The sequence below is a fragment of the Lontra canadensis genome, unplaced genomic scaffold (genome assembly GCF_010015895.1).
Source record: "Lontra canadensis isolate GAN:19392208 unplaced genomic scaffold, GSC_riverotter_1.0 scaffold10, whole genome shotgun sequence".
NCBI classification, from domain to species: Eukaryota; Metazoa; Chordata; class Mammalia; order Carnivora; family Mustelidae; genus Lontra; species Lontra canadensis.
In genome coordinates, this window is record NW_022631004.1 from 3,793,234 (window position 1) to 3,821,084 (window position 27,851).

Below are 27,851 nucleotides of genomic sequence, written 5' to 3' on the forward strand. Positions count from 1 at the left end.
CACTGGAGCAGTGATAGTACTGGTTTGGGATATCTCCCTGTATTGAATTATGCCAAGTCCTTGACAAGTTATGAATCATTTTGTCTTGTGTGCTTCCATTCACCTACCTTTGAAAGAGAGGAGTAAAGAAGAATAATATGTAGGCAATAAAAGTTGGGTACACACACACATGAACCTTGATGCTGTGACTTCTGATGGAATCAGACGAATATTTTCTTGACCTTCCCACTCATCTTGCTTGTGCCTACCTCTTACCTCACTGGGAATGGCCTTTGAGCCATTCCCGTACGCAAATGCTGTTGACCCTTCCAAGTTCAGCTTAGGTCTCTATCATCCACAATGCCTCCAACCAACACTCCTGGACTCTTTTGAGTCATTATTGTACAGATTCTGTATGTATTTCATGTTTTTGTTTTCCATCTAGAATGTAAGCAGTCATTGGTAAATGTCTTTTATAGTCACACAGCAGCAAACACAGAGAACATTTTGGATTCCTTAATAAATACTGATAGAAAGCACGAGTTGTAGAGAACAATTAGGGCTAGGAGTTTACTGCCAGAAAAATGGGGAGAGATAAGATGGGATAGAAGGAGTGGAAAACTCAACCCGACCATCTGCTTATGAAATGCCTTCACCTGTTCTTGGAGAGAGTGGAATATATATTTGTTTTCCATATCCAACAGCTGAAAGATAAAAATGTCCCAGTTTAAATCTCTTTCTCATGCATCAATCCAGTCTTTAACTTTTTGGATTGCTTTCCTCTTGGGCTTAGTTCTCCAGGGAGTAGGCTGGGAAACACTTGTGCTCTTGAGCCCAGGGAACCCCAGTGGGAGAAGCACTGAGAAGACAGTGTTAATGTCAGCATGGAAAAGGTGGTTCTCCACAACTAACCGTCTGAAGATGGGTCAGAAGGTCCCCACTTCACCACCTCCACCTCAACTCCTTCCAGGGATTTTAGTGACTGTGAGGTTTTCCTTGACAATGTTTTATTTCTGAAAGGATGAAAGAAAGAGACATTGGGGGTCAATGTCCAGAAAACATCCTGTCACCCTAGAGAAACGATGGTCTGAGCATTGTCCTTTGCCCTGGAAGGTGTAGCTATGACTGTGATTCGGAATTAATCTTGCTTCATGATGAAAAAAAATATCAAGGCACAAAAATCTTGGGATAATGACCATGAGCAAAAGCTATGACCATGAGAAGCTAAAGGAGAATTTTAGCTCTGATGAAAAAAAAGTCTTGTGATAAAAATAAGCAGTTACCAAATATAAGATATATTTATATAGATGTGGACATACATGTATAATATGTACACATTTATATATACATGTATAATTTATATGTGATATATGTACGTTATATGATATATCACACACATATGCCTATAGGCAGTTGACGAGTAGGAGATGAGAAAATGAATTGGTCAATAATTTTGAGGCTCTGATGTCTGGCCTGCACTGTGCTATGTGCCTTAAAGAAGATCTGGATGTCTAGATTGCCCTACCCTTAGAATTAGTTTTTAATAAAGAGAAGAGGCAAAATATAACTTCATAAGAATATCTAATGGTCTTGGGTAGGGAAGTACCTCAAAGCAACACCAATAAGAATGGAAGATGTAAACCACTGAGTTGGGGGTACACAGAATCCTATGTTTGAATGGTGCTGACCCTTGCATATGGGAAGTAGTTAGTGATCTGAGGAGATTCTGCTTCCCTCAAGTCATCTCCCCTAGGGGGTTTTATGGCAGTTCCCCTGTTTTATCATTTGAAATTCCTGCTTTAGAGTTACTATTTCAGTTTACATAACAAAAATAAGGGTCTTACTACTGAAGTCCTCTGTTCTACTATTTTTAGCTTTTTAAAGCCTATTTTCTCTCAGTATACACAAAGCATGCCCTCCTTTAAACTTATTTTACATTTTAAAATTAACAAAATATTGTGACTAAAAACAAACCAAATATTTAATTTAATCACTTCTTCAAACTATAAATGTCCTCTCACCCTTTCCTGGTTGATAATCACTGTATAGATGCATATAGGCTGTAAACTCTGTGGAGATTGACTTTATATTGCTGTTCTTTCTTCAGCTCCTAGAAGTATCCAGAACACAACAGGGGTTCTATTTGTCCTCTGTCCTGGAAGATGTGGCTGGGATTATGAAACTGAATTAATCATGCTCCATGATGACAAAGATCAAGGTACAATATCGATGGGGATGTTGTATTCACAGAGAAGTGTCTTGGAATGTCTGTTTAGTCTTCTTTAGTCAACTCAGGGTGGTGACTTCCAGGGAGGACTCAGAAAGCTGCTCTTAGCAGAGGAGATATAAGGCTCATACATTCCCATAGAGAGAGAAGGAAGAATAACAGTAACAAGCCATTAGTGGCCATGTAACTATAAGATTGTTGTCAGGGAAATAGGCTAGGGCACTTTGGGTCTGAGGACAGAAGCAGGTTCTGGGTAAGTGAGAGGGGAAATTGTCTCCTTGGGGGATGGAAGTGAAGCAGAAGGAACACTGGCTTTGGAGTGAAACAGAGGATCTCATCAACTGCTTAAAACTCCCCAGCTTCTTCTCGTTTCTTTACAGTAGGATCCAGAGTTATTTCCATTGGTTGCACCTCCAGCCTCATCTCTTCTCCTGCTCCCACTTGCTCACTGTTTCACCCCACATCTCTACTATTGTTGCTCCAACACCTTGCACTCATCACCCCCACCCCACAGCTTTTGCTCTCACTTTTCCATTTGCTTAGAAAGCTCCTTCCTCTGAAGGCCTTTTTTTTAACTTATGGCATTCTGGCCTACTCAGTCATTACCTTCCTGAGAAGTCTTCCCTGCACACCTCATCCAAAAATGGCACCCCTTGTTCTGTCACTGTCCTCTCAGTCTGCTTCGTTTTCCTTTGTGATAATCCTTATTCCCTGACTACATGGTGTATCTATATCTACTTATATATACATACATACTTATTTGTCTATTGTCTTTTCCCCTACCTGAACGTAAGCTCCCTGCTATTTTACCAGGTCCGAGAGCAGTGCCTGGCTCATTGCAGGTGCTTATCAAATGTTTGTGGAATAAATGACTGAAGAGGATATGACTTTGAGTCCAGGTCTGGCTATTCAGTGGTTGTGTTATCTTGGGAAAATTACTCCTTTAATCTGACTTTTCTTATCTGTAAGCCATGTGGATTACACCTATTTTACTAGATTGTGATAAGCTCTTACAGACAATCCCCTAGTACAGTGCCTGGCATATAGCAAATGCCCAATAAATGATGAATATGATTGTCAGCTTGGTTTATGATTTTAAATAATCTGAACTTTCCTTCCTACAGCTCAGAAGTGTCTTCTAGCCTAAATCCTGTTCTGTGACTTTTCTTGAACTAGGAGTGCAAGTGTAAATCTCCTATTTATAAGTGTAATGGAAATGCCAGTTTTAGTGAGATGCTCAAAGGAAAAAAAATCACAAACCTTAGTTTTTCTTAAAAATAACATACCATCTTTTCTCAGTGCAGGAGATTTGTTTTGACTTTCTTCCTTATTGTTTTAGTTTATGGGAAGAACATGTGAGTGAGTCTGCTTGTGCATGTGTCTTGTAAGCTCATTTCCAATCAGCCCCTGGGAAATGCTGGATCTATGAAACACTTTGTCCTTCTGAGAATAAAACCCTTCCCAAATAAATGCCCTTGGAATATGTATTTATTTGTTTTGTTTGATTCTTGGTTGTGTTGAAGGATGGTGACATTTGGGAAATATTAAAAAAAAGAAATCTAACAATAGGACTAGATCAGTCTCTGTCAGCACACTGTTTCTAAAGAGACAGATGATATTTGAAATTGTTGTTGTGGAGACCTGGTTTATTTATTTAACCACTACATGTCTATTTTAAAAAAGAGGCTCATGAAGAAAATCTAATGGATGAGTAAAGCAGAATTTATGGCCCCAAATATATTAGGATGTGCCAGATAAGATTAATATTTGTTCCCGGAAAAATGTTTTATATCGTGTAGTGTTACACAGTTTGTGTTTATTTGAGAGTTTATATCTTGGGACATTAGTCACAAGAGTTACTAGTTTCTTTTAGCATAAAAAAGAAAAAGAAAATCTTGGAGATATGGTCCTAGGAAAAATAAGGTAACGAGGGGTGGGCTTACTGTAGAAGACATTGCTTTATAAATAACTAATGTACAAAATTTCTTGGAACTAGAAAAATATTGTATATGTAATTTCATGTTTTATGAAACATCAGTGAGAACATTATTTGCTAAAAGTGAACATAAAACTATAATGTTTCTGGCTTTGATGGTTAAAAGTTTTACTTATTTTACTTATTTTTCACTTCTCAGATTAATTTTAACATTTATTTTCTTTTTTATTCTACTTTCCTAACTCCCATAAAATAGGATTGACTTATCTTTTGTTTACAAAAACAATATCTGGTGGCATCCTGGACTGAAATTTAAGGTCTCACTGAACATCTACTAATTAATTGTACTAGCTGTAATGTTGGGTATAAGGTCAACTGGGATGCTGATTAACTGAGTGACTTTGGGTAGGCTTCTGTTCTGCTCCATGCGTCCCTTATTTATTCAATAGAAATAAGATTTTAGCTAACAAAATTATTCATTAAAAAGCATTTAAATAGCCCAAGAAAGAAATAGTGTTTATAAAGCATATTTCTGAAGAGGTGATTCCTTGGTTCTGTACTTGCTTTAGGGAAAGGAAGACAAAAGAAAGACTTGGCAATTGGACTGTGTTCTGTAATATAAGGGCAGCTATCAGGCTAATCCCTGGTGACCTCAGAAGATAAAAATGAACCAACAACGTCTTTGGCCCCTCCAGTCCCTCACCCTGCTGGCCCTGTGGAGGTATACCTGATTTTCAGAACCTCAGGTCCGGGTCCAGGGAGTTTTGGGATAGAGGAAGGTGCCATGATGTAATAATTTTCAGTTTTCAATGCTGAACTTCATTCTAGGATAATCATTATTGTGGAAAGTCAAGGCAATTTATGATCATAAAACAAGATAAATTAATAGATGACATTTGCTCATATGTTTCTGATGTAGAAACCAATTGTTTAAAAAAAAAAAAAGGAAACCAATTGTTTGTGCCCATGCAACAAACATCACTTTTTGATACTACACAAGTCACATGTTAATAGAATAAACTAAAAAGCAGATAATTGCTGACTGTAGTATTTTGGAGGTGTGATGACCATTGAAGATGATTTGGCACAATTTCTGCAGTTGTTGTCTTTGGTTTTGTCATTTTTATTTCTTGTCTGGCTAATTGAATTAGCCTTGAACTTGTGCCTCTTTCTCAACAGCCACTCTCATCTGTCCTCTGCACTGCTGCCAGGGTGAGCTTCTCAAAACACAAGCTCCATCAAATCACACTTCATTTAAAATTCTGCACTGGCTCCTCATCGCTATTAGACTGATGTCTGAAATTCTTTAACAAGGTGTTCAGTGATATCTGGTTTTTAAAAATTTGTTTCAATTTGGAAAATGTTATTGGGAGGGTTACCAGCAGTTTGAGTGTGTGTGTGTGTGTGTGTGTGTGTGTGTATGTATTTTTGTCTTCTGGGGATAGAGATTAGAATTTATCGTAGGGAGATCCCCTTTTTTCAGAGAGACCATTCCAATAATCACTTTTAATTGTGTAGAATAATAGAAGTAATAAGGACTTAGATATTATTGTTCAATGGCTGAAATTGATGAGATATTCCAAGTGAAAGTATAACAGAGTGAGATATTGTATACCCTATGTAATAATATAATACTATATATCCTGTGTAATAGGGCATATAATCATGTATATATGATATATTATATACCCTATGTAATAGGGTATATAGTCATATATATATATATGATATATCATATACCCTATGTAATAATATAATACGTATAATGAAAGTTTATTGAGCCAGATCCTATGTGCCAGATACTCTTTTATGCTTTTTCTCTGTATTAATTGATTTAATACTCATAATAACTCTTTTACGGTCCCTCACTATGCACAAAATAGAGACACAGAAAGGTTCAATAACATGCCCAAGGACACATAGATAAGTAAATGTTAAAATTGGGATTTCAATTCAAGTAGTCTAATTCCAAAGCCCACATTCTAAAGTGCTGTGCTCTATAGCTTCCATTATGTCAGCAGGGCTAGGCTCCTGTAGAGTTTAAGATATTCTTCCTGCCCAACAATCTGGATCTGGTGAATTATTTTTCTAAACATTTGTATAAGGGAAGTAAGATCTGCAGCTAGATCATGGCTGGAGAAATATGCTGCTTTAATCTCTTCAAGCCACTTTGGAGGAAGGACTGGAAAGTTATAGTACAGCCAAACCAAGTTGTCAATGTCCACTGTTGGTGTTACTTAAGAATGAATCATTCAGATATTGAGAATTATCCTGTGGACACTTGTTTTTATCTTACTTGATTCATCTTATTTTACACTTTTGAGAGTAAAAGATGGTATTTCATTTGGAAAGGTTGAATGTTCCTACTCTCAGTTGTTCTGGGGAAGATAAACCAAAGATAAGCAGTTGAGAATATTTTTATTTTTGAAGTTCTCACAGAATTGGACCTAGACTGATATGCAGGAATTTGATACAACTCACTGCATCACCCAGGCACCCCCGATATGTGGGAGTTTGTATGGGCATCCCTCAGGTGGAGATTGAACTAGCCTGAGAACTCGGTAGGGATTTAAGGATTGGGTTGGACCTCTGGGCTCTGAGATTAGTCCCTTCTATCAGCAGTTGTAAATAAATCTATTTGTTATACTTTTTTTTTTCTTAACTTCCAAATTTTCATTAAAGTTTTGGTAAGGGTCATATTTAGGTATGGTAACTCTTTTCAAGGGCAGGGGAAGAGGTGGCAAAGGCCCCATCTGTCCATCTTACTCTTTTCCTGTTCTCCATATAGAACAATTGAATTTTCACCCAACACCACACATTCTTTCAGGCCTTCATGCTTGTTTTCATGTTAGACTTGGAGGCTGTAATGGTAAATTCTGTGTGTCAACTTGGCTAAGTCACAGTACCCAGATATTTGGTCAAACACCAGTTTATAAGTTGCTGTGATGGTATTTTTAAAAATTATGTTAACATTTAAATGAGTATACTTTGAATAAAGCCAATTACATTCATAGCTTGAGTAAAGCAGGTAGGCCTTATCTAATCAGTTGAAGCCCATAAGAGAAAAGACCAAGGTCCCATGAGGAAATGGGAATTCTTTGTTTTTTTGGAAATGGGAATTCTGCCTTCAGACTGCCTTCAAACTGGGGCTGCAATACCAACTCTTCCTTGGGTTTCCAACCTGCCAGGCTTCTCTGCAAATTTCTGACCTGTCAACTCCTACAATAACATGAGGCAATATCTTAAAATAAATCTCTTTATATACATGCATTCTCCTGGTTCAGTTCCTTTGGAGAACCCTGACTAGTAAAGAGGACCTTGCATCCACCTCCCAATCCAGTTCTCCTTCCTTTATACCTTTCTTCCAGTAGTTGGGGTTTACAGATTACTAAAAGTGTAAAGAATGATGCTGTGTTCATTACAATGGAACTAATGACTCAAATTCTATTTTCAAATAGCTTTTCCACATAAAGAGTACTTGAAGATATGCATCTAAACAAGTGATTTCAAAGGAATATTTAGGTTATCTTGCCAGTAATTCATTCCCAAAGGTTGTGGGGATGTGGTTGTTTTGTTCTTTGGACATTTTTTATCAACATTCATTGATTACTTACTATGTACCAGGCATTGTTTAAATGATGGGGATACAATAATGAGTAAGATACAAAAATCCCTCTCCTTATAAATATTGAATTTTAGTGGGGAAACACACAATAAACAAGATAAATGAATGAAAGTATGATATGCCAAGAACAAAGGAATTGTTGTACAATTGTACAATTGTACAATTGTATAGATTGTACAATTCTATAGATTGAGTGCAGCACAAGTGTGCTACATTTAATGGAGGGCCATGACATTGTACCCATCCTGGTTTATATATTTCTTTCTACAGTGTTCTGGCAAATGGAATATGTGTCTTGGAGAAGGACATTTTTTCCTAATTTACACAAAGATACCATATGGGCTAGTGGTAGCCCTATTAGTAAGAGTGAGCATGTGAGGAGGCTATTGAAGACATTTGGGTAAGACTTAATCACCATCAATGAATGAATTAGCAAGGTGGCAGTAGATGTGGTGAAAATTGTGTAGTCAGATTCTGTAAATACTTTGAAAGAGCTGAAAGGATTTGCTGCGGATTTAATGTGGGGTGTGAAAGAAGGAGTAGAGTTAAGATTGCTACCAGGGTTTTTGACCTAAGCCACTAGAAGAATTAAGTTGTCCTTAACTGAGGTGGGGAAGACTTCAGGAGGAGCTGGTTTGTGTGCAAAGACCAGCAGCTGTGCTTTGGACATATGAAGGTTGGGATGTCTGTTAGACATCATGTGGAATGTCACATAGACATTTGAATACTTGGGTACAAGATGGGGCTGGAGTACAAAAAAGAGGCCCAAACAAAAGATATAAATTATAAATTATGTTTTTATGAGAGTTACTGTGAATCATTATTTGCCTTTTAATGGTTTATGATGTTAGTAAGTATATAACTTCTACCTAACATTTGGAACAGGCTGCCCCCCATTTCACACTTCTCTACCTTTTAATATGAACTGAATAAGTACGTTTGTTTTAGTTTGCAATTCTGTCTCTGAAAAGCTTACAAAATACTTTGAGCAAATTATTATTAGAAGTATCTGCTTTTATAAAATTGTGAAATTAAGACTGAGTCAGGTTTTTAAAAATTTAGCTTTAGAGAGTATCTAGCCACTCAATTTTCTTATAGAAAATTTGTATTTGACCTTATGTGATAACTCATTTGGAAATTATTTTATGTGGCAAGAGTAAAAGTCATTGTGGTCAGTATATGCTATTATTAGCAGTTATCCTGATTTTAGGAGCTTATAAAATTTGCAAAACAAGACTATATTAGGTAAAAAAGTAGGAATATTTTACAACACAAAAGAAATTGCTCATCTGTGTCAGTAAAACAATTGTGAAGAGTGGAGGGCAGTTTATAGGAATCAGGTATAAATATGTATGCTGCCAGGGGCGCCTGGGTGGCTCAGTGGATTAAGCTTCTGCCTTCAGCTCAGGTCATGATCTCAGGGTCCTGGGGTTGAAACCCGCATCAGGCTCTCTGCTTAGCGGGGAGCCTGCTTCCCCCCTCTCTGTCTGCATCTCTGTCTAATTATGATCTCTCTGTCAAATAAATAAAATCTTTTAAAAAAAGCAAAAAGAAAAATATGTATGCTGCCCAAACTCCCCACTACCCCCAAGTAGATTATCTATTTGCAGATTTTCATCAGTTCCATATGGGTAAAAGGGAATTGTAGTCATGGAACATAAATGTTTAGTATCTGTGTGTATCAGTGCTTCCTAGAGGCCATTCTTACTGATTTCAGGATGATTTATAGTTTTGTAATGTTTTCACCTCTAGTCTACCAACTTGCACGATCAAAGGGCAGTTAGGGGAGAAGATCACTGCAGGCAACTTGTTGTGTTCCAAAATAACAAACTCCATGGAGGTCATACTTTCTCAACTTAAGAAGTAAAAATCCAAACTAAATTTTTTGTAACAAAAGATGTCTTGTTAGTTTCCATTTTTATAAATCCAGGTGTTCATACATTGACATTTTAGTCTTTGATTTTAAGTGGTAGTTAATCTAACTTAAATTATAATACTATGTTTAAGTAGCACTAAAAGTCCACAGTTTAAAAAATTCAATGGTTAAGGTATAAAATTCAATGGTATTTAGTATATTCATAGGGTTATGCAACTATCACCACAATTTAATTTTAGAATATTTTTATCCCTCCTAAAGGAAACTCAATACCCACTAGTAGTCAGTACCCATCTGCCTTCTCCAATCAGCCCTAGGCCACTATTAGTCTCCTTTCTCTGTTTCTATGAATTTGTCTATATGGATGTTTTATAAAAATGAAACCCTACAATATGTGGTCTGTTGTCACTAGCTTTTTTCACTTACCATAGTGTTTTCACATGTTTCATCCATGTTGTAGCATTTCTCAGTACTTTATTTCATTGTATGGCCTAAAAATATAGTCCATTACATGAATATACCACATTTTATTAATCTCTTCATCAGTTGAGGGATAATTGGGTTGTTCTCAGTTTTTGGCCATTCTGAGTTAATGTTATTTTAACATTTGTGTACAAGCTTCATGTGGATGTGTAGCTTCATTTCTCTTGGTTGTATACCTAGCAGTAGAATTACTGGGTCATATGGCCACTTAGAGTTTTTGAGATACTGCCAAATCATTTTCCAAAGTATAACTTGACATTAAAAATGCTGCCCATACTTCTATTCTCTGTTAGACTAAGTTTTTTCATTAATTTTTAAAAAATATTTTATTTATTTATTTGACAGAGAGAGAGATCACAAGTAGGCAGAGAGAGACAGAGAGAGATGAGGAGAAGTAGGCTCCCTGCTGAGCAGAGAGCCTGATGCGGGACTCGATCCCAGGCCCCTGGGATCATGACCTGAGCCGAAGGCAGAGGCTTAACCCACTGAGCCACCCAGGTGCCCAGTTCTCTCATTAATTTATATATTTTCTAGGTATCATATTGTTATTACATGTATAAACATACTTTGCAAAGTTGTCACCTCAATCATGTTTTGAAAATACTGGAATGGCAAATTGCCATGTTTTTCTAGCCGAACGAGTTTTTAGAGAACTGTTTCATTTTTCTGCACATAATTAATGCAGTTTAAAAAATTTCAATTTGAATTTAATTTTATTTACTTGCTTTTTGAATCAGTACTAGAGCCCCATGGTTCCAAAGTCTGGAGGTACACTAAGATAGGTGGTATATTGTCTCCCTCCTACCTCTGTGCTATAGACTACTAATTTCCCTCCCTGGAGGCAACAGTGTTATTTATTTCTTATGTAGCCTTCCAAGGAAGGCATTTTAATTTGAAAAGAATAAACTTAAAAATGAGTACATGGGACTTTTTTTTTGAGGCAGAAGAAATTTGTAAAAAGATTGTGAGAAAGGAATCTGTGGAAAGGAATTTTATGCATGGTCAGGACTGATTCACATTGGAATGAAAGAATTTTAATACAAAAGAAATTGGAGGGGGAGAGGAACCATGAGAGACTGTGGACTCAGAAACAAACTGAGGGTTTTGGAGGAGAGGGGGGTGGGGGATGGGTGAGCCTGGTGATGGGTATTAAGGAGGGCACATATTGCATAGAGCACTGGGTGTGGTGTGTAAACAATGAATTCTGGAACATTGAAAAGAAATTTAAATAAATAAATAAAATTTTTTTAAAAAAGTAAAAAAAAAAAATGAGTACATGGGAATATAAGAATTTTGTCCTAAACTTGGTTTAATTAATGAAAGAACAGCATATGCCTCAGTGATGACTTTATTTCAAGGTTGAATAGGAATAAAGAATTTACAAGTTTAATAATTGTCTTAAATAGTTTGAGGACATAATCAAAGCAGTCTACTTCTCTTTAACTTTTAGCTTTGCCCCAGGAGCCAATCCTTGACCCATGACCTTCTGGTTATTATTTCACTTTGTCCGTATTCCTGAGACATATAATCTGCTGATTTTATCCTTTCTGATGGCATTTCTGCTTCAGATGCTTTGCTCTCAAAATCATTTTCAAAAGCTGGCTCCTACCAGACTCCCAAAGCACATCTCATACCTTGCTGTTTTCTCACTCACTAGTTCGAGGCACAGACTTCCTTTCAACAAGCAGGCTCTTACCACCTCAGTACCCTGTGCTTACAGGCTTTTCCTTTTGCAGGAAAGGTTTTCTTCCGCTCCTCTGGGACTGACACCTTCCTGTTCTTCAGATCTCAGCTTAAACATGGCTTTCTCTGACCATCTTAGCCCAAATTCACCTCTTCTCCTTTACTCTCCATTGCATTTGACAGTTGACTTCATTCTTAATAATTACCATGGTACTTTGGGTTTTTTACTAGTTAATTGTCTGGAATCATGTATTCTAGAATAGTCTATGGTCTGAAACAGATTGGGCAAACTACAGTCCAAGTCCTATTTTTATATGGCCCTGGAGCTAAGAAGTGCTTTACATTTTTAAAGCATTGTCTAATTTTTTTTTTTTTAATGCAACGGAGACGTTGCGTCATGTGAAAAACCTTAAATCTTTACTATCTGGCCTTCTGCAGAAAATTTTGCTGACTCTTGGTCTAAAACAATGGTTTCCAAAAGGCACTGTGTACAGTCCAAAGGATGTACAAGATAATCTAGTGGGATCTTTTCTTTTTTTTTTAAGATTTATTTATTTGAGAGAGAGGGAGAGAGAGAAAAAAAGAGGGAGAACACATGAGCTTGGGGCGGGGGGGTTGCGTAGAGGAAGAGGGAAAGAGAGAATCCTCACTGAGCACAGAGCCCAAAATGGGGCTCAATCTAAGGACCCTGAAATCCTGACCTGAGTCAAAACCAATAGTTGGATGCTTAACTGACTGAGCCACCCAGGCATCCCAATCCAATGGGACCTTAACTGTTTATTCTTTTGTTCTTTTGAAGTTTTTATTTTGTATATTATATAAAGTACATAATTTATATATTGTAGTACATGCATATAATTTATAAATTAATATAATCTTTATATATTGGGGTTATTGCTCAGAAATTTTTTCATAATGAGCTTTTGATAAAAATTATAGAGGCAGCTAATACTAAAATGTATTGTTTATGAGGACAAAATCACATTCTCTCCTTCTGTACTCCCATCACCTAATATACAATTTTTTTTAAAGATTTTATTTATTTGACAGACAGAGATCCCAAGTAGGCAGAGAGGCAGGCAGAGAGAGAGGGGGAAGCAGACTCCCTGCTGAACAGAGAGCCAGATGTGGGGCTTGATCCCAGGACCCTGAGATCATAACCTGAGCTGAAGGCAGAGGCTTAACCCACTGAGCCACCCATGCACCCCTACAATTTATTTTTTGAAAGAATGATAGCAGGAAACTTACTGTTTATTGAGCATATACTAAATTCTAGACATTAAGTAAGCTGTCCGTATACAATATCTTCTTTTTTTTAAATAATCATTTTTTTAAATTTATTTTCATCGTAACAGTATTCATTGTTTTTGTACCCAGTGCTCCGTGCAATCCGTGCCCTCTCTAATACCCACCACCTGGTTCCCCCAACCTCCCACCCCCCCACCCTTCAAACCCTTCTTTAATGATCACAACTACGCTATGACCTAGGTCCTGTTACCCATATTTTACAAAAGAGGAAATCAAAGGCCAGAGAGATTGGACAACTTCCTGAAGGTCTTAGTTGCTAATAAAAGGTGGAAGTCAAGTTTAGCTGCCTGTCTGAATCTAAAGCCAGTGGTTTTCTCTAATTTCATTCCTTTGGATTTTTTGCATCAGAATGCAGTCACATTTTTGAACCCTTTATGCCTTGAATATTGGCTTAGAAGAATTAACCAAGTTTTCCATAGCAGTCAGTAGATAAGAAGAGACATGCATATTTCTAATAGAAGAGGTCACCCGCAATGGTTTGTTGTAAGCTCTTTAAGTTAGAATTCACATACATGAATTTAATTATGATTCTACAGTTTACTAGAGAAATCATTTAACTTTTGTGAGCTAATTTCTCATCTATAAATTGGAGCTAATAATAACATTTACCAGAGATAGTTTTGAGGATTAAATGCATGTGAAAGTGATTGCATACTAAGGTCAATAAAATAATTAGTCCTTCTTCTTTAGCCTTATATAACTGTGTAGTAGCACACTTTTTTGATATCATAGTTTTGACTGTAAAATGGTTTGCTTAACAAACCACCAAGGTAACTTATTTGAAGGAGAAGCACCATTCTGGCGTAAGAAAGAATAAGAGCACAGGTCTAAATTTGGCACTCTATTTCTAGGCTTTTTATAAACCCAAATTTATTTGATCTTAGTTGAAAATGCACATGGCTACTATCTGTGGTGCAGATTTAAGAGAGAAAACTGTAGTATTATTAATCAGCATCTCCTTTGCCCACATATTGGAACTTGGAAGAACATTACGTTTTAATTGTCTCACTGATTAACATTAGAATTACATTGGAAGTTATCATTTAATTTAGATTTTTTTCCAGTGTGACTCCTTTTTATCAGTTTTAAACTTAAAATTCTTTAAGATTCCTTTTTATTTTTATTTATTTATTTATTTATTTATTTATTTAAAAGATTTTATTTATTTATTTGACAGACAGAGATCACAAGTAGGCAGAGAGGCAGGCAGAGAGAGAGGAGGAAGCAGGCTCCCTGCCGAGCAGAGAGCCCAATGTGGGGCTCTATCCCAGGATCCTGGGATCATGACCTGAGCCGAAGGCAGAGGCTTTAACCCACTGAGCCACCCAGGTGCCCCTAAGATTCCTTTTTAAAAACCACAGCTCTTTCAGGTAATTTTATAATAAATTATAAAATAAAACCCAAAGAATATACCATATTTTCACTTCAAATAAAGTCTTTCACGCTTTTTAAATACTGAACTCCCATGGCCATAAGCTAAATCTGAAATAAAAACTTTAGAAAGGAAAATAAATCACATCCAATCATTCTCACAGAGTTCTGAAATTTTTGCCATGGACCTTTTATCTTTTTGTTTCTCCAGCTAAGTGTCTTCTGGCTTTTCTTCCTCAACATCCTTTTGCGTTAGATACAAGGACATAATTTTCTCTAAGAAAATGTTTTTCTACCTCTAGTTTTCAAGACTTGTTTAGGAACTCTCAGTGCATGTATTATGTTTACCAAAGCTTGTAAATATTTATAGATCCCTCTTTCCTCTAAATGGTTTTACCAATTATTGCCTGATGGTCCATTTAGCAATGAATCATGTACTGCTTGTGACAAATTTTCCCTTTTAACTTAAACTATTATTTCATTGCTACTTAATTTTATATGACTTTGTCTTATTTTCTCTAATTGCATTTCAGAGTCCTTAAAGACCAGATCCACTTGCTTATTTTTGAACCCCACAGTGTGGAGCAGAATACCTAACAATAGCATGCCATTTGGTATCTGACCTGAACTGAGCTTTAAACACAGCTCTTCTTTTATTACTTGTGTGACTCTGGTTAATCCTGTTACCTTGATGAGCCAGTTTTGTCATCTGTAAACGGCAATGATAATACCACCTTGTGTGGTTATTAATTGGACTGAATTGTATGTTCCAGGGCTGCCGTCCATGTGGGCTGTGATGTGCATGGCACTGCCTAATACATATTAGACACCCAATACATTCCAGTTATTACTGCTATTACTAAATCCCTTTCACCTGTTTTTTTCTGTTTGTTTTTGTTTTTGTTTTAGATTTTACTTACTTATTTGAGAGAGAGAGAGTGCACATCTGCTGGGAGGAGGGGCAGAGGGAGAAAGGAAACAGACTCCCCCCTGAGGTTAGGACCTGAGCCAAAGGCAGACTTAACCCACTGAGCCACCCAGTGCCCCACCATTCACTTGATTTTTAAAGTATAGAGAAGACACGCCCAGCAGAGGCAAAGTTGAACAGTGTGTAAGTTGGCAGTGAAAGAGCTACCTTTGGCTCAGGCTTCAAAGCTCCATATAGATTTTAATTCTGCTTAGGGATGAATCAGCTGCTTTGTGAAGCTGCACTACTTATTGTCTCAGTAAGTTCCCTGTAAATAATCAATTCTATCTCTCTTTCCTATTATATGAGGTTGAGAGATGGAGGAGAAAGGAACTACTGAGACCCTGACCCTCTGACCATGATCTCTTCTCTAGTCTGTCCTCATAGGTTTGGTGATATCCGCCTGTGCCACTGAGGAAAGATAGGCAAAGGCTTACAGTGAGGTTTGGGCATTTTCAGACATTTGGAATGTGATGACATTCCGATTCTTGATCCAGTTTACATGGTTAGCAGTTGGTTTAGTTCATCACAGCAAAGAGAATATAATTTGGAAGGGATTTAAGACCTAGTGAACAAAATATCGGAAATTTACTCCAGGTAGATTTTTAATAAGTACTGAGGAGATGCTAGAAATTGTTTTAAAGTCCTAAGGATGGTCTTTGTTTAGTTGAAGAGAAGGAAAGAAGGTGTCTTTGAATAATTCTTCAGAAATGTAGAGTAAGTGACTTTGGTGGAGCAGGCAGAGGGGTTACATGGAATTAGATTAATGTCATCAGTGCATCGTATGAAAGAAACTATAATGCTATTAAGCAGTCGCTGAGAGCAAATTACAGGAAAATATTAACTGGTTAATAGAATCATAGGATAATAGAGCTAAAGGCACTCCCGGAGATGATCTGGCCCAGGCTCTATCTTCAAGCAAAGAATATCTAAATTATCCAGGACAGAGCTCATTCACACCTCAAATTGCTCACAAAGGATAGAGAGGCCTCCGCTTTTTTTTGGTAACCCATATGATTATTTCATCACCCTGAGAGTAAAAAAAAAAAAATCTCATCCATACCCAACTTAAAATTCAGATGGCTTAATTTGTATTTGCATTTTCTTTTCCACAAACAACCACAGACTGATGCTTTTAGTAATGGTGTCGTGTAGGTGGATGACAAAAAGCAGGCTCAACTTTTCTTCTCTTACTGTGCATGTTCTTTGTCTAGAAAAAGCATTGAATTTTATTCCTTCAACAGATATATATATATATATATTTTTAAAGATTTTATTTATTTATTTGACAGAGAGAGATCACAAGTAGGCAGAGAGGCACGCAGAGAGAGAGAGGGAAGCAGGCTCTCTGCTGAGCAAAGAGCCCGATGTGGGGCTCGATCCCAGGATCCAGAGATCATAACCCGAGCTGAAGGCAGAGTCTTAACCCACTGAGCCACCCAGGTGCCCCTCAACAGATACTTATTAAGGAGGAAGCTCTGCCAGGAGCCAAGGATGCAACAGTGAGAAAAATGGGATCACTGCCCTTAAACCTTGTGCAGTCTGCCGTGAGGAGGACAGACAAGGAGAGAGGTAATATTTACGAGGTGGTGTGGCAAGTGCAGTCATATTTATTATAAACATGTGGGTATATCACATGTCAAGAATTGTGCTAAATGCTGCAGGCAGTTCAACTCATTCATTCTCACAACTACTGCATAAACTTATAATCGTAAAACATCACTTTAAGTGCAAACTTTTCTCTCTGGCTGGAACCTTCTTTATGGCACATCTTAAGTTCTTCCCGCTGATGGCTTAGTGTAAATTTATTATCAGTCCTGCAGGTTTTACATTTGTGAGCTATAAAGGAGGTACTTCAGGCTTTGGAAAAATTTTTTCTCTCTCCTATTTCTAGTCTTTCAAGACTATTATGTTTCTGCGGGTTTCAAAATCCTGTTCTCAGACTCAAACTTTCTTTCTCTTTGTATTTGTATAGAAACAATTCTATCTCCCCAAGGCAGATGGAATCTTCTAGTTGAAGAGATGAAATGTCCTATGCAAGAAAGTGAGGAAGAAAAAGGAATAAAAACAATGTGTCATGTCTCTTTCATACTATAAATGTACACACATAGTTACTTAGATAGTTTTTGACTCAAGGATTCAATGTACAACTTCATCAAAAGATATTTATATTTTAACTGAAGATAATTCTTAAACCTCTATAGTACAGATTGCTTATAAGTATGGAATTTCAAGCATCAATGTACTAGGTAGTTTTTAAATTTTTTTATCAATTTTTCTCCTTTGCAGAGTCTACTGAGCTAATGATATTCTATATAGAATTGTTCCTTTATGTAAATTAGTTAATTTTCAACATTTATTACAGCTTCTGTAAAATCCTTATGGTCTCTTCTTGATCTTCTACATTTCTGCATTTGACTCTCTGCATATCTGTACTACAAGTATATATGATTATAGTTCTCTAAAGTAATCATTATACTGATGATAATGATCCAGAACAGTCATAAAGATAGTCTCTCATTATATTTAGCAGCAAATACAAAGGCACACTTCTTCCTGCTGGGGCATATTGAAGGTAAATGGTATGATAATGAAGTAGACAGTCATGATGACCAATTTGGTCAGTCTGTTACCTGAGTAGAATAGAAATTAACCAACTGGGACAGAAACGCTTCCCCATTGCCTTTATTATGTTAGGGTCCATCACATATGCCTCAGGTTCCTAAACAGTAGACTTACTAATCAAAAGAATGAGTTTGGATCCTGAAGCTCACATTTATTATAATGTAAATGCATTTGCAAGGTGCCCTAGTTAACAAGATATCTGTCTGATGGGACCCTCTGTATCCTGTGCTCCCCGCTCTCCTCCCACCATGGCTTTGAATGGAACTTGTGTTGGCTATTAAAGTCCTGGAATACATTCTGTTCCAGGGCTCAGAAAGACAGTGTGAAGAGCGCCTGGGTGAAAGTGTATTCTGACATGTTCTTTGGAAGTACACTCCTTGATGTCTCTCTTTCTTTGGTGGGATTATCTTTGAATAGGAACAAATTTGGGAGCCACTTGAAGTGACATAAGATAAAGACTGTAGAAGCTGCTTGTGTGCCTGGGCACTTGAGAGACTGCTAGATGTCTTCTTCCTGAAGTCCAGCTCCTATCCGTAAACACACATTTCTCTGCTTCTCTTCTCCTTTCTATCTTTCTGTATATATTCTCCCTCTCTTTTGTCTCCTTCTCCAATACCCCATAACCATGTTACAGGGTGCAGAGAATTTGTGTTTGGTCTTCAAGGCAGTATGGGCAACAGCAGATGTGCTTCAGGATCAGGGAAGAGAGCTATAGTGAATAAACAGGGAAATTTAACTATGATTATTAAGTTTTTATTTTATTATTTTTTATTTTTAAAGATTTTATTTATTTATTTGACAGAGGGAGATCACAAGTAGGCAGAAAGGCAGGCAGAGAGAGAGGAAGAAGCAGGCTCCCTGCCGAGCAGAGAGCCCGCTGCGGAACTCAATCCCAGAACCCTGAGATCACGACCTGAGCTGAAAGCAGAGGCTTAACCACTGAGCCACCCAGGCGCCCCTAAGTTTTTATTTTAATTCCAGTTATTTAACACACAGTCTTACATTAGTTTCAGGTGTACAATATAGTGATTCAGCAATTCTGTATATCATCCTATGCTCATCATGACAAGTGCCCCCCTTAATCCCTATCACCTGCTTAACCCACCCCCCAACCCCACTCCCCTCTGGTGACCATCAGTTTGTTTCCTAGTTAAGAGTCTGGGGGGTGCCTGGGTGGCTCAGTGGGTTAAGCCTCTGCCTTCGGCTCCGGTCGTGATCTTGGGTCCTGGGATTGAGCCCCGCATCGGGCTCTCTGCTCAGCAGTGAGCCTGCTTCCTCCTCTCTCTCTGCCTGCCTCTCTGCCCACTTGTGATCTCTGTCAAATAAATAAATAAAATCTTCTAAAAAAAAAAAAAGAGTCTGTATCTTGGTTTGTCTTTCTCTCTCTCTTCCCTTCTGCTCATTTGTTTTGTTTCTTAAATTCCACGCATGAGCGAAATCATGTGGTATTTGTCTTTTTTTGACTGACTTATTTCGCTTAGTATATAGCTCCATTCATGTTATAGCAAATGGCAAGATTTCATTCATTTTTATGGCTGAATAATATTCTTTTAAAAAAAAAGGTTTACTCCCTTTTTTGTTTTAAAGATTTCTTTTTAATATTTCTTTTTTATAAAGATTTATTTATTTTAAAGATTTTTTTTAAAGTTACTTCTTTTTTTAAAGATTTTTTTTAAGATCTACTTTTTAAAAAAAGTTTTACTTCTTTTTTATATTTATTTCTACATCTTTATTGGTACGTATGTAGTATGTATATATACATATATACACAGTAATAACTATGCAGTGTATATATAATCTAAAAACTATATATATGTATTATACTATATAGTGTATGCACACACACACTAAAATTATGAGTTCAGAGCTCCATCCCAACTCAAATCCAATACTACAGGGTTTATTCTTTCTCTGACAGAAACCTCGGTTTCAGAGTTTATAATATATTTCTTTTTTTTTAAATTAAAATTTTAGTTAACATACAGTACAATATTGGTTTCTGTAGTAGAATTCAGTGATTCATTACTTACATACAATACTCAGTACTCATCATAACAAGGACCCTCTTTATTTTCTTTTTTAAAGACTTTTTTTTTAAAGATTTTATTTTTTTGACAGGCAGAGATCACAAGTAGGCAGAGAGACAGGCAGAGAGAGGAGGAAGCAGGCTCTTCCTTTTTTGTGTATGTATTACAGATTTTTGGTTTGTGTTTACTGTGAAGTTCATATATAACAACTTACATATATGCCACTTTATTTTAAAACTGGTGGGTATTTATTTATTTATTTATTTTGATTTTGATTTATTTATTTGACAGAGAGATCACAAGTAGGCAGAGAGGCAGGCAGGCAGACACAAAGCAGGGAAGCAGGCTCCCCGCTGAGCAGAGAGCCTGAGGCGGGACTCGATCCCAGGAACCTGGGATCATGACCTGAGCCGAAGGCAGAGGTTTTAACCCACTGAGCCACCCAGGCACCCCAAGGACCCTCTTTAATACCCATCACCCATCTAGCCCTTCCCCCATCCACCTCCCTCCAGCAACCCTCAGTTAGTCTCTACTGTTAAGAGTCTCTTAGGGAGGCACCTGGGTGGCTCTGTTGGTTAATTGACTGCCTTCAGCTCAGGTCATGATCCTGGAGTCCTGGGATGGAGTCCCACATCAGGCTCCCAGCTCTGTGGGGAGTGGAATTCTTCCTCTGACCTTCTCCCCTCTCATGCTCTCTCTCTCTCACTTTCTCTCTCTCTCTCTCAAATAAATAAATTTTAAAAATCTTAAAAAAAAAGAAAAAGAGTCTTTGGGGGCACCTGGGTGGCTAAGTTGGTTAAACGTTTACCTTCAGCTCAAGTCCTGGTCCTGGAATTGAGTCCTTCATCAGTCTCCCTGCCCAATGGTGAGTCTGCTTTTCTCTCTCCCCTGATCCTCCACTCTGCTCATGCCCTCTCTCTTGCTCACTCTCTCTCAAATAAATAAAATCTTTTTTTTTTTTTTAAAGAGTCTCTTATGGTTTTTTTCCCTCTCTCCTTTCCCCCCCTCCTTCCTCTATGTTCATCTGTTTTATTTCTTAAAGTCTACATATGAGTGAAATCATATGGTATTTATCTGTTCTCTGACTGAGTGATTTCACTTAGGACAATAGGCTCTAGCTCTATCCATGTCATTGCAAATGGCAAGAGTTCATTTTCATTATTTTTGATAGTGAAGTAATATTCCATTGTATATATGTACCACATCTTTATCCATTCATCAGTCAGTGGACATTTGGGCTCTCTCCATAGTTTGGCAATTGTTGATAATGCTGCTATCAATGTTAGGGTACATGTACTCCTTCAGATCTGCATTTGTGTATTCTTTGGGTAAACACCTAGTAGGACAATTGCTGGATTATGGGGTAAGTCTATTTTTAACTTCTTGAGGAACCTCCGTACTGTTCTTCAGAATGGCTGCACCAATTTGCATTCCCACTAACAGTGCAAGGTGGTTCCCCTTCTCTGCACCACCACAACACCTGTTTTTTTTTTCTTTTTTTTTACTTCTGTTTTTAGAGGATTTTTTTAAAGATTTACTCTTTTTTAAAGACTTCTTTTTGTTTTTTTTAAGATTTACTTACTTTTGGTGGAGTCTTTCAGGTTTTTTATATGTAGTATCGTGTTATCTGCAAGTACTGGAAGTTTTACTTTTTCCTTACTATTTGAATGCCTTCAATTTCTTTTTATTTCTAATTTTTGTAGCCCGGACTTCTAATACTATGTTCAATAAAAGTGCTGAGAGTGGACATTCTTGTCTTTTTCTGACCGTAAGGGAAAAACTTCAGTTTTTCCCCATTGAGGATGATGTTAGTTGTGGGTTTTCGTATATGGCCTTTATTATGTTGAGGTATGTTCCCTCTAAACCCACTTTGTTAAGGATTTTTATTATGAATGTATGCTGTTCTTTGTCAAATGCTCTTTCTGTGTCTATTGAAATGATCATATGGTTCTTATCCTTTCTCTTACTGATATGATATATCACACTGATCAATTTGTGAATACTGAAGCAAAGTTGGAACCCAGAAATAAATCCCACTTGATCATAGTGAATGATTTTTTTAAATGTATCATTAGATTCAATTTGCTAATATTTTATTGAGAATTTTCACATCTGTGTCTTTCAGGAATATTGGCCTGTGCTCTCTTCTTTTGTAGTGGTGTCTTTATCTGATTTTGGTATCAGAATAATGCTGGCCTCATAGAATGAATTTGGAAGTTTTCCTTCCTATTCTGTTTTTTGGAATATTTTGAGAAGAATAGGTACAACTCATCTTTAAATGTTTGGTAGAATTGAGTGTGAAGCCATCTGGTCCTAAACTTTTATTTGTTGGGAGTTTTTAAATTACTGATTCTATTTCTTTGCAGGTTATTAGTTTATTTGTAGGTATGAAATTTTCTACCTCATCTTCCTCTTCTTCTTTTTAATTTTGGTAGTTTATATGTTTCTAGGAATTTCTTTCTTACAGGTTGTCCAATTTTGGCACATGGTTTTTTATAATATTCTTTTATGATTGTTTGTGTTTCTACGGTACTTGTTATTTCTCCTTTCTCATTTATGATTGTATTTATTTGAGTCTTTTTTTTTTTTTTAGCAAGTCTGGCTAGAGTTTTATCAATTTTATTTATTAAAAAAAACAGCTCCTGGTTTCATTGATCTGTTGTTTTTTTTAGTTTCTATATCATATATTTTTACTCTAATCTTTATTGTTTCCTTCCTTTTGTTGGTTTTAGGTTTTGTTTGTTGTTCTTTTTCTAGTCCTTTAGGTGTAAGTTTAGGTTGTTTCAGATTTTTTTTTGCTTCTTGAGGTAAGTCTGTCTTGCTATAATCTTCCCTCTTAAAACTATTTTTTCTGCATTCTAAAGATTTTGGACTATTGTGTTGTCATTTTCATTTGTTTCTATGTACTTTTTAAATTTAATCTTTTATTTCCTGATTGACCCAATCATTGTTTAGTAGCATATTATTTAATTGCCATGTATTTGTGGTCACTCCAGATTCTTTCTTGTGGTTGATTTTTACTTTCATAGTGTTATGGTCAGAAAAGGTGAATGATATGACTTCGGTCTTGAATTTGTTGAGTCTGGTTTTGTGACCTAAAATGTGATCTATTCTGGAGAATGTTTCATGTGTACTTGAAGAGGATGTATGTTCTGCTGTTTTAGGTTGGAATGTTCTGAATATGTCTGTTAAGTCCATCTGGTCCAGTGTGTCATTCAAAGCCATTGTTTCCTTATCAATTTTCTGTTTACGTGATCCATTGATATAAGTGGGGTATTAATGTCTCCTACTATTATTGTATTATTATTGATGGCTCCCTTTATGCTTGTTATCAACCATTTTATATATTTGGGTGGTCCCATGTTGGGTGCATAAATATTTAGAATTGTTTGATCTTCTTGCTGGATTGTTCCCCCTTTATTATTAAATAGACTGCTTTGCTCTTGTTGCAGTCTTTGCTTTAAAGTTAATTTGTCTGATTGCTACTTTATTGCTTCTTTTGCTTTAAAGTTAATTTGCCTCATTGCTACATTATTGCTACACTTCCTTTAACGTTAATTTGTCTGATTGCTACTCTGGCTGTCTTTTGACATCCATTTGCATGATAGATGTTTCTTCATCCCCTCACTTTCAATCTGCAAGTGTCTTTAAGTCTAGAATGAGTCTCTTGTAGACAGCATATAGATGGATCTTGTTTTTTTAATCCATTCTGTCACACTATGGCTTTTGATTGGAACATTTAGTCCATTTACCTTCAAAATAATTACTTATAGATATGTATTTATTGCCATTTTATTTCTTGTTTTGTGGTTGTTTCTGAAGATTTTCTCTGATCCTTTCTTGTCTTTCTCTCTCATGGTTTGTTGAAATTCTTTATTTCAAATCTTTATTTTATTTCATTATCTTTATCTTTATTTTTATTTATTATCTTTATCTTTATTTCATATCTTTATCTTTATTATCTTTATTTTATTTCAATTTATTTCAAATTCTTTATTTTAAATCCAAATTCTTTATTTGCATTTCTTTCTCTTTATTCTTGCATGTTTATTAGTGGTTTTTGCTTTGTGATTGCCATTAGGTTTGTATATAATCTCTTCTGCATATAGCAGTCTATATTAAGTTGATTGTTGTTTAAATTTGAACCCATTTCTTTTCTCCTCAAATCCCCATGTTTTAGGCATTTTTAAAAATATTTCATATCCTTTTTTGGGTTACATTCTTGACTGATTTTGTGTTTCCTACTTTTATACTGTGATTTTTGGTCTTTCCATTCCCCTCAAAGAATCCCCTTTAATATTTCTTCCAGGGCTGGTTTGGTGGTCACAGACTCCTTTAGTTTTTGTTTGTCAGGGAAACTCTTTATCTCTCCTATTTTGAATGTTAGCTTTGCTGGATAGAGTATTCTTAGCTACAGATTTTTCCCATTCAGTACTTTGAATATATCATACCACTCTCTTCAGGCTTGCAAAGTTTCTGTTGAAAAATCTGCTAGCCTTACGAGTTTTTCCTTGTAAGTTACTGACTTCATTTGTCTTGCTGCTTTTAAGATTTTTCTTTGTCACTATATTTTGCAAATTTAATTTTAATATGTCTTGGTGTGGGTCTGCTTTTGTTGATTTTGGTGGGAGTTCTCTGTGTCTCCTAGATCTGGATATCTGTTTCATTCCCCAGATTAGGGAAGTTTTCTCCTATTATTTCTTATACTTTCTCTGCCACCTATATTCTTTCTCTTCTTCTGGGACTTCTATATTATGAATGTTTTGTGTTTGATGGAGTCATTGAGTTCCCTAAGTCTATTCTCATTTTGTGTAATCCTCTTTTTTTCTTTTTTGTTCAGCTTGATCACTTTCCACTACTGTGTCTTCTTGGTCATTATTTCACTTCTCTACTTCTCTCACCCTCATTTATTCCATCAAGTGTGTTTCTCATTTCATTTATTTAGCCTTTTATCTATGCTATGTTATTCCTTATCTCTGTGTTAAGGGTCTCACTCATGTCTTCCGCTCTTTTCTCAAGTCCAGGGAGTATCCTTATGATCATTCCTTTAAATTCTCTATCATTCATGTTACTTTTATCTATTTCACTTAGACCTCTGGCTATGGCCTCGTCTTGTTTTTCATTTGGGACAAATTGCTCTGTCTCCTCATTTTGACTGCCTCTCTGTGTTTGTTTCTCTATGCTAAGAAAGTTGGCTATGTCTTCTGCTCTTGAATGTAGTGACTTTATGAAGAAGGGGTCCCGTAGTGACCTATAGTGTGGTGTCCCCTGTTCACCAGAACCTTGCACTTCAGGAGAGTAAACTAGGTGTGTTGATTGTGTCCTGCTGTTGTGCCTGGGGCACTTTTCCTTTCAGTACAGTCTTCTGCACTGACTCTCAGCCTGTTGTGAGCTGTGCTTGCTCTCTGTCTGGCTAATCAACCCAGGCAGGGCAGCTCTGAGTGGGCATGCCCTCCAGAAACTCAGGAGTAGAGCAGCAGTCTTAGCAAAATTTGCATTGAGCCACTAGCTTATGCCAGATCACCTGAAGCACTGTTGTGGCTGGGCATATTGCAGAGGCTGGGAGCTGTGAACCTGGTGTCTAGATGCTGTGCATGATGGTGGCTGGGAGCACATGGCTGGGCCCTGCACTGTGGCTGGGAAGGGCTTGCATGCAGCTTTAACAAAATTTGCCATGAAACCTGGGCTGAGACTGTAAATGTCTGTGCAGCCCCACTTCCCACAAGTAGCTCTGTGTTTATGCACAGGAGTAGGAGAAGAAAATGGAGACTGCCTACTCCCTCATTTTCAAAGTGGTCTCCTAACCAGTCTGAACAGATTTGTCTCCCATCCGCTGTCCCCACACGTGCAAACTGCCATTTTTACATTGCCTCTCTGCAGGCTGCTGTCTCTTTAATGGCAGAGACCCAGCTCTAACTCACCCTCCAGGCTCAACCAGTGCTGAGTCAGCTGACCTTTAAAGCTCTAGGCCCAAGTCCCACTGGTTTTACAAACTCAGGGAATTTAGCCCTTCTGGGTTTTAGAGCCAAATGTTATAGGGATTTGTCTTCTTCTTGTGAGCTCCCTGGTAGGAGGGCCCATTTCTCTGCCCTCTCTTCCCACACATCTTCCCTCTTGTGGGCAGCCTCCCTCAGCATTTCTGACTTTCCTAAACTTCTAGCTGGAGCTTATTCTCTATATTCAGTTGTGGAATTTGTTCTGCCAGTCTTTGGGTTGCCCTCTGGTTTATTGACTTGCATGTGGATAATATCCGGTTGAAAATGTGGGACAGGATAAGCTCAGGGTCCTCCTACTCTGCCCTCTTCCCAAGCTCAAAAAACATTGATTATAATGTGTCTTAACTATATTGTCATTGATCTGGTGACTTAATATTTCAATGGGACAGGCAAGACATCTTAAACCTAAAATATCAAACACTTAAGAAGATTATGATTTAGGTAATATTCAGAACCCTAGGATAAAAACAAAAACAAAATCCTTTAATTTCCCCTCTGAATGTTCCTGAATTCATTCTTTGTCTTTGGTGGGAAATGGTGGTGCTGCATACAAATAACTCTGGTTGACTCTTAGTGGTGCTTTGAGACTCTTTAACCATTTCCTTGGATTTTTTGAGGTGCAGCAGGCCTGCATTCCTGTTGTGAATTGTATTAGGAAGAGAGAAGAGATAGAGATGGAGACAGAGAGTGGAGAGAGATGAAGAGAAGGAGAGAGAAGGGAGGGAGGGAAGGACTGCAGAGTGTAGGGTGATGGGAAGGAAAGTAGAGAAGGAATTGAAATCATTGTCTGGAATCAGAAGGTACAGTTTTCCCAGTATATAGCATGATTCCGCTTTGACCAGGTGGTCACCATGCTGACATATGCTGTAATTTCTGTTTTAAAACACAAAAAGAAATGAAGGCTTTAATAGCACTGTGAGGCTGTGAGATAGGAAATGGGAAATAAGATGCTCCTGCTGCTGTTGGGGCCTCAAGTTGTTCCTGAAATGTAATTGTGACATCTCCTGAGGACATGGTGTGCTACAGAATAATACAGGTGCTGGTATTTCAGTTGGCAAAGCTCCCGCCTCTGCCTTAGACTCTTTCTCCTGACACCCAGGCTCTAGACAGTGATGACTAAATATTGCTCTGCATGGTCATTTGTCTGAAACAAACAAACAAACAAACAAACAAACAAACAAAAAACTAGCTTTAGAACTGTACCTGCTTTATGGTTCAGCAATTGTCTAGCCATCAAGAGATCTACTAAGGAAAAAAATTACTTAGCAAAATCAAATTTCAAGTCAGTATCATTCACCATAAAGAAAACCACAAATTCAGCAAAAGGAAAAACAAAACTGAAATTCACTATCAAAGCTAAATATTGTACCTTAGGCCAATTGTAACCTCTAATTCATTGGAAGTTTAATAATCTCCTTTATGTCTCATTAAATCTGAAGTTAAGTGGCTAGCAAAAGATCTTGTCTTGTTAGATTTTTCTTTCCTTACAGATTAAATTCTTACAAATAGAGGTGAGTTACTGGTTTAAATGTTTCCCACAGCTGGATTCAGAAAACCACTGTTTTATTAGTCCTAGACTGGAAAAAGTAAGTTCTTGTGAGGAGGAGGAGGAAACCAGCCTCACAGTGGGTGGGGTGGGGAGAGCAGGAGGGATGAGTGGTTAGGAGGATATGGCTCAGATAGGAGCAACCAGTTTGCCTAAACCCCAAATCAGAGGCATGGGTAGGAAGAACCCAGCCAGACTTTGA

At 37.1% G+C, this 27,851-nt stretch overlaps 1 long non-coding RNA gene across 1 annotated transcript in view; it reads right to left on the reverse strand.

Annotated features, from left to right (window-relative positions):
- Positions 1–260: 260 nt before the first annotated feature.
- LOC116866539 overlaps positions 261–27,851 on the reverse strand; it is a 79,174-nt gene continuing 51,583 nt past the window's right edge. Inside the window, exon 3 of the long non-coding RNA XR_004382419.1 lies at positions 261–420. This is a non-coding gene — a long non-coding RNA (uncharacterized LOC116866539). The remainder of the gene's footprint in view (positions 421–27,851) is intronic.